The sequence below is a fragment of the Octodon degus genome, unplaced genomic scaffold, assembly GCF_000260255.1.
Source record: "Octodon degus isolate 3935 unplaced genomic scaffold, OctDeg1.0 scaffold00370, whole genome shotgun sequence".
Taxonomy (NCBI): Eukaryota; Metazoa; Chordata; class Mammalia; order Rodentia; family Octodontidae; genus Octodon; species Octodon degus.
In genome coordinates this window covers 96,989-110,287 of record NW_004524946.1, presented here as the reverse complement: position 1 = coordinate 110,287, position 13,299 = coordinate 96,989, and the positions used below count along the sequence as shown (strand labels likewise).

At 35.8% G+C, this 13,299-nt stretch overlaps 1 pseudogene; it reads left to right on the top strand.

The window, feature by feature from the left end:
* The window catches only part of LOC101568837, a 3,859-nt pseudogene extending 3,451 nt beyond the window's left edge, over nt 1-408 (top strand).
* The last annotated feature ends 12,891 nt before the right edge of the window (nt 409-13,299 follow it).

Sequence of the window (13,299 nt, the reverse complement as noted above, 5' to 3'; positions counted from 1 at the left end):
TTCCACTTCTTTCTGCTGCAGCTGTTAGAGTTGAACCCTTTGTGTCTGTCTGGCAAGATGTTCTACTCCTGAATCAGCTTGCCTCTAGCCACTTTGCAGGGATTTCTGCTGAAGGGTTCCATACTTGGCCTGCAATCTGGGTCGAATAATAATCCACGAGCTGTCTCACTCACTTACTCACTCACTGGGCCTGCACTCCTGGTCTATTCAGGATCCCAGGAGCCTGGGGTCATCTCACTCACTTGCTGAGCCTGGGCTCTGGATCTATTCTGGATTCCGCAGCCCCAGGTCATCTAACTCACTTGCTTGGCCTGCACTCCTAAGACTCAGAATTTAAAGAATCAAAGGAGCATGAGGGTGCGTGTTTCTCTGTTTGACGAGTATTTTCAACAAAGCCAAAATGAATGAAACATTTACTAAATGTATCTATCTATCTATTTATCTATCTATCTATATCTTATAGCCAAATTGGCAGAATAGTCTCTTTAAAGGAAACAATAGGAGAAACCTGTTTATTTTAGTGGGAAAAAAAAAGGTGCTGTGCTCCTTGCCTGGAGCATCCCCAGATTGAGTTCTAAGTTATTGTGAAGCTGCTGCTGTCCAAAGGGGAATCTTTTAGAATTGGAAGAGAAGCTCAGCCACAGAACACTGTGAAGCATATGCAAGCCTAGCTTTGATTCCACGAAAGGCGATAGGAGTTGGGTGGAATCTTTAGCAGGATTCTGATAGCATCCATTTAATTACATTTTTCTCTTGAGGTATTATGTAGACCAGTCTGGCCTTGGTGTCATCATGTCATTCACCAGGCTTGGAGTCATGGCTGGAGCTATGTACCCAAGCCTCCTTAGTGCCATGATTACAGGTGTGTGCCACTACACTTGATTTATCCCTTTAGATTTTAAAAATCTAAGGAGAACAGATGTAGCTCTGTGATGGAATTCTTGGCTTGCAGTGTAGCAGGCTCTGAGTTCAATATCCCTCCAAAAGGAAAAAAATAGTGAATGCATATAGAGTTGTATACAGTGTAGGTTACTACCTGTTCAACATAGCTAAGGCCAACCTAATTTTTTTTTTTAAAGTTGGTTTTTTGGGTTTGGGTTTTTGGTGTTTTTTTGTTGTTGTTGTTTTGGTTTGGTTTGGCTTTTTTATTGGGGCGGGTATTGAGCAGCTCAGATTATTGTAACAAAATATACCTATAAAGGGGGAAAAATCTGGAAAGGTATACATAAGACCATTACTTATATGTATCTTTTTATTTTTTACATTAAAATGTTATTTGTCTAAAAATCAGATATTGAGACATTTCTGGAGAGATAACATTCAATATTTATCCTACAAGTGACAAAAATCTTTATTCTTCAGGAATGAAATTTTCTTAAATGCAAGTTCTGATATAAATTAGCTCCCACTGAATTCCAACAATCACTTCCTTGTTCTAGGTTATTGCCTATCTTCCTACTTTAGCAGTAGCAAGATTTAGGAAGGGAAATAGCACTTTTTAAAATTTCTTTTATTGACTTTTTCACTTAAGATGTGTTTTTCTTTATCTTCCATTAAGCCTGCCCCTTGAAAAATCATAATCTGAATTGTCTCCAACACCTAACACTTGATATGTGAACAGTATTGTTGGTTCCCAAGTAAAAAAATATGCCAGAAAATGAAGATTCTGTCTTTGTTTTAATTTTATAAAGGAAAGCAAAAATAAAAAAAACCATAACATAGATGTCAAAAGAGGTTAACAGAGGGTTACAAAAATTAGCATTGCATATCATTGTCTTTGTAATATTTATTTAGAGCACAAGATGTAGGCATGGTATGTTGTTCAAACAATACTAGCACAAAGCTTTCTTTTCTTTTCAGCTCATTTAAAAGAAATGAGCTGTCTGGCTATCTTAACTATCTTGTGTATAAATATATATACTTGTTTTCTTTTTCCCTTTCTTTTCTCTTTTCCAGTCATAGTTTGGTGGGTTTTCTTAACAGCTTCTTCCCAATTCACAACATCTATTGTACATTTTGGATATTATTTACTCACTGAGTGCCTCACACTTCTGAGACAATACAATGTTTAGACATGTGAGTCTGATTTATTTCACCTATAAATATGATCTCAAGTTGAATTCACTTACCTGTAGAAGCCTCATATTTGTCCTTTATGGCTGAGTGGCATGTATATAATCCACATCCTTAAAAAAGTCCTTTCCTTGATTAGTGGGCATTTGGGTGATTCCAAATTTTAGCTATTACAAATTTTTCTGCAGTAAGCACAGGTACACATATATTGCTGTGGAATGATGTTTTAAATTTCTCTGGCAAGATGCCCAAAGGAGAAATAGTTGGATAAAATGGAATTTCTAATCCTAGTTTCTGAAGAATCTCCACACTGATTTCCACAGTGTTTGCAGTATTCTTACCAACCCACAGAATTTTTTCCCCAAGACCACTTCAGCACTTTTTTTTGTTAACTTCTTCAAGATACCTATTCTTTCTGAGGGTGAGATGGAATCTCAGTGTTGTTTTAATTCACAGCTCTTGAATGATCAATGATGCTGAACATTTTTCATGTATTTATTTGTCATTTGTATTTCTACATCTGAGAAGTGTGTATTTATTTTGTAATGGCCGCAATTGGTTATCTTGTCCACAGGAGACCAAATTATAGGAATGATAGAGCATTTATTAATTTAGCCAGTTACTAGCCTGCCTCCTCTTCCCATTTGGGAGAAAACAAAAGGCCCAGTTCTTTGTTCCCTACCAGCATTTATAATTTCTTTGTTGTTACGGTGATCAGACAGGAATGTGGTGACCCCTGTATCTTATAGATGTGAAGTCTCAGGCAAAGGAATTTATGGCTAATCATGGGCAAATCATCTGGCTCTTATTACTTTTAATTTGTCCTGTCTCCTCCTTATCTCCCTCATGTTTGTGAAGTTTTGACAGGGCAGAGGAAGAAGTAAGGGATGGAGTAATTTAGGTAAGGCTAAAAGGGAAGGTGGTCTGGCCTAGATGTCTTGAATGTAAATACTTCAGGCAAGGGTCAAATTAAAATAATTTCTGCCTCAGTCTCTCATGCTTCCAACCTTACAATCTCAGATGTCCACTTTCGGATTGGTTCTTTGACTTTGTGGGGTCTGATTTTTTTCAGTACTTTATACATTCTAGATATAAGTCCTTTGTCTCAGGAGTAACTGTCTATAATTTTTTCTCACTCTGTGGGTTTTCTTTTCACTCTGTTGGTGATTGCTTTTGTTGTGCCAAACTTTTTTAATAAGGTGAGACACTATTTGTTGATTCTTTGTAGTATTGATACAGGGAGAAAAACTGGTCTTGGGTGGGTGACCTCCAAACAATATAGGGAACCTCCAAATGACATAGGGAAAAACGATCTCTGGACCTGACCTGCATGAGTTCATGTTCTCTAAAACTGAAGAATGAATTTTAGGAACAAATGGAGGTTATGAGCAGAATATATTTATTGAGAGAAAGAAAGCTCCTGTCCAAGAGAGGGACAGGAGGGGAGCCCAAGCGGATAGTCCCCCGGGAAGTTGTCTCTTCCAGGGACTTTTATAGTGTAAAACCATGTGAGGCTAAGGCAGAGAGAATGGGCACTCGCTTAGGTGGGCAGTAGGTAGGACAAAACTATGGTTAATGAATGGGATTACAAGCACCATTGCTTAGTTAAAAGTGATTAAATCCAGTATCAAATGGGAAAGTGAGTCACATAGAAAGCAGGCATGAATATGGGACAGGGTCTCTCCCTCTTGGGCCTTGGACTAGTGACTCACTTGGGTCTTTGCAGGTGACCGATATCTATTTAGAATATCAATCCCAGATGCTACTCTTTTAGCATTTGCTTGGCCTTTAGGTCTGGTTCACAGCAGGAGCATCCACCCCTCCCATAGTTGTAAGGCATCTCCTCTTCTGTGCTGTCTCCTTTGAAGGCCTGGCCCTGTCTGACTGCCTATAATATTTCCATCTAACTCAGCTGCCTGCAATAATATTACACCCTGGGTTTTGTAGATGAAGTCTCTGCCTATATCTATATTTTTGAAATTTCTACCTATTTTATCTTCCAGTAAATGTAGTGTTTCTATTTTAATATTTATGTCTTTGTTCCATCTGACTTTAGTTTGATTTACGGTGATAGACATGGGACTAGTTTTAATCTGGCATGTGGAAAGACAGCTTTTTACATCATTTATTAAAAGATTATCTTTGTTGTAGTGGACATGTGTTGCTTCTTTGTTAAAGATACTACAACTGAGTATTTTTGGGGTCATGTCTGCATCTTCTATTCCATTTATACTCAGGCCTTTTTTTGCCAGTACTATGCTGATTTTCATAGAGTAGCTGTGTTATAATTTCAGATCTGAGATTATGATATATCCTGGTTTGCCTTTTTAGCTAATAATTGCTTTTGCTATTCTATGTCTTTTCTGGTTCCAAATGAATTTTAGGAATATTTTTTATAGTTCTGTGCAGTATGCTAATTGTATTTTGATAGGGACTGTATTAAATTTGTGTAGCAGTTTTGGGAATATAGCAATTTTAGCTATGTTGATTTTTCCTATCCAAGAGTAAGGGATATCTTTTCATTTTCTGATATCTTCAATCTTTTACATCACTTTTTAGATTGATTACCATGCATATAATATTATGTTGTTGTAAAGGATGTACTTTCTCTAATTCATTTCTCAGTGACCCTGTTGCATTTGTATAGAAATATTATGGATTTTTGATTGTTGACTTCATATTCTGTATGTCACTGAATTTAGATATTAAACCTATGAGTTTTTGGTGGATTTGGGGGGATATTCTATCCTATCACCTGAAAATAATGAAAGTTTAAATTCTTCCAATGCTATTTTTATTACTTTTATTTTTTCTCTTGTCCAATTCCTTTGGCTAATGTTTCCAGAAATATATTGAATAGAAGTGGTAATAACCAACAACCTTGTCTTGTTCCAGATTTTCCAGTGAAACATTTCATCTCCGTCCACTTAGTATGACAAGTTTTTGCTTTGTCATAAATGATTTTTTTTAATCAAACTAAGGTAAAGACCATATATTCCAATTTTCTGTAGCATTATATCATGAATGAGTGTTGGACTTTGTTAAAAGCTTGTTCTGCATTTATTGATACTGATACAGGGAGAAAAACTGGTCTCAAGTGGGTGACCTCCAAACAATATAGGGAACCTCCAAATGCCATAGGGAAAAACGATCTCTGGACCTGACCTACATGAGTTCATGTCCTTTAAAACCGAAAAATGAATTTTAGGAACAAACGGAGGTTATGAGCAGAATTTTTATTTAGAGAAAGAAAGCTCCTGCCCCAGGAGAGGGACAGGAGTGGGGGCCCTAACCGGTAGTTCCCCGGGAAGCTGTCTCTTCCAGGGATTTTTATAGTGTAAAACCATGCGGGGCTAAGGTGGAGAGAATGGGAACTCGCTTATGTGGGCAGGAGGTGGGACAAAACTATGGTCAACCAATGGGATTACAAGCACCATTGCTCAGGTAAAGCTGATTAAATCCAGTATCAAATGGGAAAGCGAGTCACATAGCAAGTGGGCATGAATGCAGACAGGGTCTCTTCCTGTTGGGGGTTGGGCTAGTGACTCATTTGGGCTCTTTCAAGTTGATTGATATTATTTAGGATATCAATTCCTAATACCCATCCCTAGGGAAGTACGTAGCTGTGTTTTCTCTTTTGTCTTGGTCTTCAGGCATGGCCCATATGGGAGTGTCTTTCTCTTCCAAGTTACAAAGTCATATTGTCTTCCATCTGGTCTCCTTGAGGGCCTGGCCCTATCTGACTGCCTATAATATTTCTGTCTAACTCGGCTGCCTGCAGCAATATGCTCACGTGGTTTTTTTTTGTTTGTTTTGTTTTGTCTCTGTTGATATGATGTATTACATTTATTGATATGTATTTGTTGAACCATCCTTGCATGAATCATCCTGGGATGAAACCCACTTAGTCATGATGTGTAATCTTGATAATACATTGCTTTCTATTTTCCAGTATCTCATTAAGAATTTTTGAATCTGTGTTAATAAGGATGATTGGTCTGCAGTTTTCTTTTTTGGTTGTGTTTTCTGGTTTTTAATCAGAGTAATATTGCTCCCAGGAATGATTATTGCTTCCCTTTCAATTTCTTAAAATAGTTACAGATTCAGTTGCATTAATTCTTCTCTTCGTTTATTATAAAATTCAACAGAGAATTCATAGGGCCTAGAATTTTTTGTTGTTGTTGGTAAAAGTTTAATTACATTTCTAATTTCATTGGATGGCATCAGCTTATTTAGAATTTTTATATCTTCTTAGTTTAGTTTTGACATTTGATAATATCTACAAATTTGCCTATTTCTTTTGTGTTTTCCATTTTATCAGAATATAGGTTCTCACTGTAAGTATTGATAATCTGGATTTCTGTGGTATCCTTTCAGTTCCCCCTTTTCATTCCTAGTTGCTTGAGTTTGTGCTCTTTCTTTCATCTCTTTGATGAAGTTGGATAATGGATTATCAATTTCATTTATTTTTTCAAAAATCCAAATTATGATTCCTTGTATTTTTTTCTTAATCTCTGTTGCATTAATTTTTGCTCTTACCTTTATAATTTCATCCCTCATATAATCTTTGTGTTTTATTTATTCTAATATCTCTGGAACATTGAGGTTCAACATTAGGTTGCATATTTAAGCTCTTTCTGCTTTTCTGATATATGAATTCATTACTATAAATTTAGAACAACTGCTTTCATTACATCCCATAAGTTTTTGGTATGTTGTATTGCCTTTATCATTTAATTATATGTACTGTTTTATCTTGTCTTTAATTTTCTCTGTGACTTATTGGTTGTCTTGAAGTTTGTTGTTAAATTTCCATGTGTGTACCTAGTTTGTGTCATTTCCTTTGTCATTCATTTGCAGTTTCATTGCACTATGGTTAGATAGTATGGATTGGATGGCTTCACTTCTTCTACATTGTTTAGACATGTTTTATAAAATAATATGTGGTCTATTTTGGAGAATATGATATGTGTACCTCAAATGAATGTATATACTGATATTTGGGGGTGGAGTACTCTGTACTCATTTACTAAATCCATTTGTTCACAGGCTTGTATTAATTCTAATATTTTTATTGATTTTTATCTGAATGATTTACCTATTTCTGAGAGTGGGGTAGTACTTTCCTTCACTACAACGATGGTAGTGTTTAATTAGATTTTTCATGTTTGTTTAAAAATATGTAGTTGATTGAACCTGTGTTTGGTTCATAAATATTTATGATTTCTGTCTCAGAGTTTTCTCTTAACAAGTGTGTAGTGGTGTTTTATCTCTTTGATCAGTTTCTATTCAAAATTTACATAGCCTGCAGATAAAATAGCTATACCTGCTTTTTATCTGGGCTCTTGTGGAATGGAAAATTGTTTAAATCTTTTGATTTTAGTCTATCAATTTCTTTTTGAGTTAAAAGAGCTTTATGGATGCATAATATTTTTGGATATCACTTCTTGATTCATCCTGTCAGTTGGTTTCTCTTGATTCAGAAATTGAGATGATGTATGTTTATAGATATAACTGACATATATTGGCCTTTTTTCCTGTTATTTGTTCCCTGTCTTTCTTCTCTGCTTAATTGCTTATCCTACCTGGAAGCTTCTTTCTATTGGTATTTCTATTACGTATTATGTGTTTTGGACACCATTTTCTCCTTTTAATATGTCTTTCATAGAAATCTGTAGAGCTAGTTTGGTGATCACCAATTTTAGTTTTTTTTTTTTTTGAACAAATACCTTATTTCTCAGTGAATTTTGAAAAATAGTTTTGCATGCACATACATCTGGGTTGAAGACTGTTTTCCTTTAGAGCTTGAAATACCTCATTCCATCTCTCCTAGATTTGAGGGCTTTGTTGAGAAGCCTGCTGTGCTTCTAATAGTCTTTCTTTTATAGGTGATTTTTTTATTTAATTGCTTTAATATTTTTCTTCTTGTTCTGAATTTCTGGAATCGTGATTATTATATGCCATGGTGTAGCATTAATTTGCTCATGGTTGTTTGGAGTTGTATGTATTTCATTTATTTGTATGGATTTTTTGAAATCCATGTTTGGGAAGATTTCTGCTATATTTTTTCTGTAAAGAGTTGTTTAACAGTTTTTGCACTGTGTTTAGTTTTCTTACTGATTCCATTTAATCTTATGTTATTTTTCTTTACTTTATCTTGTAGCTGATTTTTTCACAGTGTCTCGTGGTTTTTAAGACATCTATCTGTAGCAGTTAACTTTCTTTAAATTTTTATGTTTGCTATCTTCATATGCTAATAACTACAATCTGAGCAACCTTATTAAGGGCAACAATGCACATTATAACAACCATGGTTTAATGTCTTTTCCCTTATTCTTTTAAATGTGTACCATTTCTAATGTCTTATCAATTGTCATTATATTCTCTTTAAAATAAATTTAAAAAGATTAAAGGACAAGAAAAAAATTAAGGTTTATTGAAAGGAAGAGTCAATATTTAATTGTTTTACCAATCTTGAATACCTATATCTGACAATCTGAGCAATAAATTTGTTCGTAACTATACATAATATAATAACCATTGTTGTTTTTCTATCTTCACTTTGAAATTCTGTACCATTTGTATTGCTGCATGTTGCTTTGTTTCTGTGTTTGTTTTTGTTATTTGCTTTTGTGTTTGTTTTTCCTCTTTAAAATGAAAACAATAATATATACTAACATACCATAGGCCAAAAGGAGCCAAATGGCCTAAGTTTGTCAAAGTGGGAAAAGACTTCAAAGTGACAAGACTTGGGACTGGGGAGATGACTCAGTAGAATAAGTGCTTGCCTGGTAAACACAAGAGCCTGAGTTCAATCCCCAGTCCTGCCAAAAAAACAAAACAAAACAAAAAAAAAGGTGACAAGACTCAAGGGGGATTCAATAAGGCCTTTCACTAGAATCATAATACCATCAATCTCCCACAGCCCTTGGCATTGACAATGAGAAAATGGCATTGTTTTTTCAGCCCATTTCTGAAGAGTTGTTACTGTGCAGTTTCAAGATCTGTGACTTTGGTTATAATTTCCTTATATCACTTATTTCCTCATTTCAGTTTTTTTTGGTAGATTTCTATTATTTGTGATCACAAAATCATGTATTAAGTCTTAATTTTGTGGGGATAATTTAGTGGCATATATACAGAGTAGTACAAAATGGAAAGGAGTTGGACTAAAGCAGAAATTGATATTTTGGTTCTATTCCTTACTGTTTTTTTTTTTTCCATACTAGTGATCAAGTCCAAAGCTGTGTGCATGTTTAGTAAGTGCCCTATCACTAAGCTACAACCCCAGCCCTGAAATGTCTTTTCTGTTGTTCAACTATATCACTTAAAATATATTTCTTTTCCTGATTGGTAGTCATGTTCTTGTTTTCTAGATCTGATATTCTGTCTCCACCTTCATTCAATCTGCTGTGTACACTTTTAAATGAATTTATAATCTCTTGCATTTCTATTTGGAAGTGTTTCATTAATTCCTTTTATTGTCTATGTTTGGTGTTCATGGTTTCTCTCATTTTCCTGAGCTCCTGTGTTTGAATATCTTTGTCTGTATTTATTTATTTATTTATTTATGTCTTTGTGATTCAAGGTTTCACTATGCAATTCACATTGGCCTTGAACTCACTTTGTAGCCCAGGCTGCCCTTGAACTTGCAGCAATCTTTTTGCTTCAAAACCCCCAGTGCTAGGATTACAGGTATGCTTCTACTCAATTGGCTAATGCCTTTTACTTTGATAACCATTTACTTTTGCACATTAGAGATTTTTACTCCTCAATGGCTGTTTCTATTTTCACTTCTGATTTTAACTTTTCAGACAGTTCTGTTCAGTGGATTCCAAGTTTCTGTATTTGTGCTCTGAACTTGACCTGCTTGGACCAGGCATTTGGCATTGCATTTTGTTTCTTCATCTTCTTATTTTCTAATTTCTTTTGTTTTCTGTTCTTATCCTTGTAGATTTCTTAATTTAGATAGTCTCATCACTAGTGTTGAAGCTTTCTTAAGAGACATCTGTCCTTCCGGATGTCTTCTAGATGTATGTAGTTCTTAATTGTAATGTATAACCTAAGAACCTATCTTTATATTAAGAACCTACCAGTACATAAAATCTACAGAGTTGCTATTAATTTGACTCGAGGCCCAACCCTTTGTTACTGAGTTTGGTAACGTTTATGACTGTTTATAAGTGCATGAGGGAAAAACTGCATGTATGCCTTCCTGGTTAATGTAGCTTAGTAGGCAATAAGAATATACTCAAGTCTAGGCTTGCTACTAGCAAACTGTGGCAACTATTAGCCTGACATCTACAACCATAAGAGAAAGGAATACAGAAATATTAAATGATCCAACATATACCAGGAACATAAATGCAATGATTTTTCATTTAGTTGAGTGTTTTTACTCTGTTGTGAGGTGGGTTCATAGGGGTGCATGGGGGTAGAATGGAGAGCTGAATTATATAATAAGAGCAAGGTTAGAGGGCATACAATGAAATTATCCATGTTTTTAATAAATGTAGGACACAGGAGGGAAGAATTGGAAGAGAAGGCCTGAGAGGTTTTTTTTTAATTTAAAAATTCTTTTATTTATTTGGTGCATGGTCCCACTAAACAGCTCAGACTCTAGTGATTCTCCTTTCTTAGCCTCTCTGTGTTGGGATTATAGCTGTGTACCACCTCACCTGATTTCAGTAACCAGCTCAGTGCACCCAGTGTTCTGGGGCCAGAATGGCATGTGGTACCGGGAATCAAACCCAGATCCTTTTTCTTGATAAGTGGGTGCATAGGCTGCTGAGTTATCTTCCCAGCACAGGCCTAGGAGTTTTGAAGTGAATCAGAAAGAGAAGAGACAATGTAGGCACATGTGAAAGTACATAAAGTTATATGACATAATTGATGAAGAGGATGAGTACAATAAAACAAAAAGAGGTTAGAGATCACCTGTTGGCTTCTATTGCTAATGTTGCATGGCTTATTTCTATGCCTCTAATTTTGTCTGTCCATTGTGTGTGACCTAGCCAGGGTCCTACTGTGTCACTATAGTTCTTTCAGATCTCTGGGTCTTGACTTTCACCAGTAGAAATAAAGAGGGATAGAACTCAGACTTCTCTTACCAGCTACATGGTACCAGGTCTATAGAGTAAGAGAGGAGCCAAACTGGGTCTTTTTTCACCAGCTGCACCATTCTGGACAATGGCAAAAGGGAGCAGTGGAACCTCACACTGCTTTTGCAGCTATGCCGTCCTAGTGCAATAAAAAATCTGGCTTCCTGGGACCAGGGAGATAGCCCATCAAACCTTAACAAGGAATTTAGGAGTGTATAGAAGAGAAAGATATGGATTAAAGAGCCTGCAAGCATTTGCAGGGACGAGGGTTCTATCCTTGGGTCTGCTGTGCTGCCCCCCCTCAGGGCACAGTGAGATGGCAATTGAGACTGGGCATGGTGGTGTGCATCTATAATCCAAGCTCTTGAGAGGGTATAAACAGGCAGATCACTATGAGTACAATCTAGCAGTGAAGCCCTGAATACCCTGCAGACCCTTCCCTAAAATGCAATAAAAAAAGAGAAAGGTAATGATTAACTATTCAATAGACATTATACAGTATCACTTTAACGTGTAGAAAACTTCTGTGTAATATGTTATTTTCCCAATTTCTAAATTTAAAAATGTAATGAAAATTATTGTACTTAATTATTCAAATAAAATATCCATTTTGTTTCTACCATGTGTTTTTAACCAGAAGAAAATCAAAGACAAACCTTTTTTAATTATCTAGAATTTGCAGCCTGCCAGTGAATGGAAAATAAATATAATATTGCATATACAAATGTCCTGGTCTCTGATTTATAAATATTTGCCTTGGGAGTTCTCCACTGCATGGAGTTCTGAAGCTCCACTGCATGGAGTTGTGCTTTTAGTAGAAATCATACTTGCATTTCAAGCTTTAAAATTTTCTGGGCTAGGAACACATTACACAGTACTCTGTTATGATGCTATCGTGGCCTAGGCAGGGCAAGCAGAAGCAGCCCTCAGCTAGCCACAGGATCATGTCCCCATACTCTCTGGGGAACCATGCAACTAATCTCAGGTGTTTAGTAGTCTAAATTTATTCAATATGTCTTCAGGTGCTGTATTTTATATTCTTAATGGCTTCATGTTAATCCACCATAGGTGGAGGAACACCAGTGTAGTACTATTATGTGGAGTGTAAAAGTGATGGATTAAAAAACTGACAAAAAATTCAGAGCACTGTGAGACGCTAGTATAAGACAAAGTTACAATAATAATTATGGCAATCAATGTCCTCCACAATGACATAGGATTGATGGAAACACTAGAAACAGTGAGGGGAGATGGTCTACTGATTATTTGGAGGAAAACTATGTCAGGAAGGGTCCATTAGAATAAAATATAATAGGATGATTTCACCATGATTCAAGAAACACAGGCAAAGAGGGATATTTTGAGACTAGTTTTGGAGCAAGAAAGCAAAAGTAAAGACAGTGAGGTGGAAAGGCAGAGGTTAGAAATAAATTAGTAAATATCCTATGACAGAAAATTTGAAACTCAAAGAACCTTCATCTCTTTGAACAGATTAAATCATAAATTTACTGTTTTTTGTGTCTAAGATTTTTCTTGCATAACTTCATAATGGATTACAGAGGGTGAACAAAAATATGTCTCCATCAAATTAACCTACCACACCATTCCATTCCCTTTATCTTTTTACTTCTCCCTTCTTTCTCTAGTTTGATTGGAAGCAAGATCAGAGACCATAAAAATCATTGAAGTTACTTTTAAATGGGTGTAAAATTTGATGAGGAAAAGGAAAAAAGCTAGGGGAAAATCATTGAAGTATATGGACAGGATAGCTGAGAGGATTGTACTATTAACTTCCATCAGTGTTTTATGAAGTAGCAGTTAATGTTTAAATTTTTCACTTTGACTGACTCTGTATGTGAATACCTGTAATCTGAGCAACTACATTGAAGACAGTAATATGTGACACAAAAACCTCATTGGAAGCCCTCTCATCTCATTCCTCTAAATGTGTGCTATTTCTAATTTCTTATTTATTTATTTATTTATTTGAGAGAGAGAGAGAGAGAGAGAGAGAGAGTGTGTGTGTGTGGTGTGTGTATGTGTGGCCAGCTCAGCCCACCAGGGGGCGGGGCTGGCTGGCATGTGGTGCTGGGGGATTGAACCGTGGTCCCTGATGCTTTGCTAA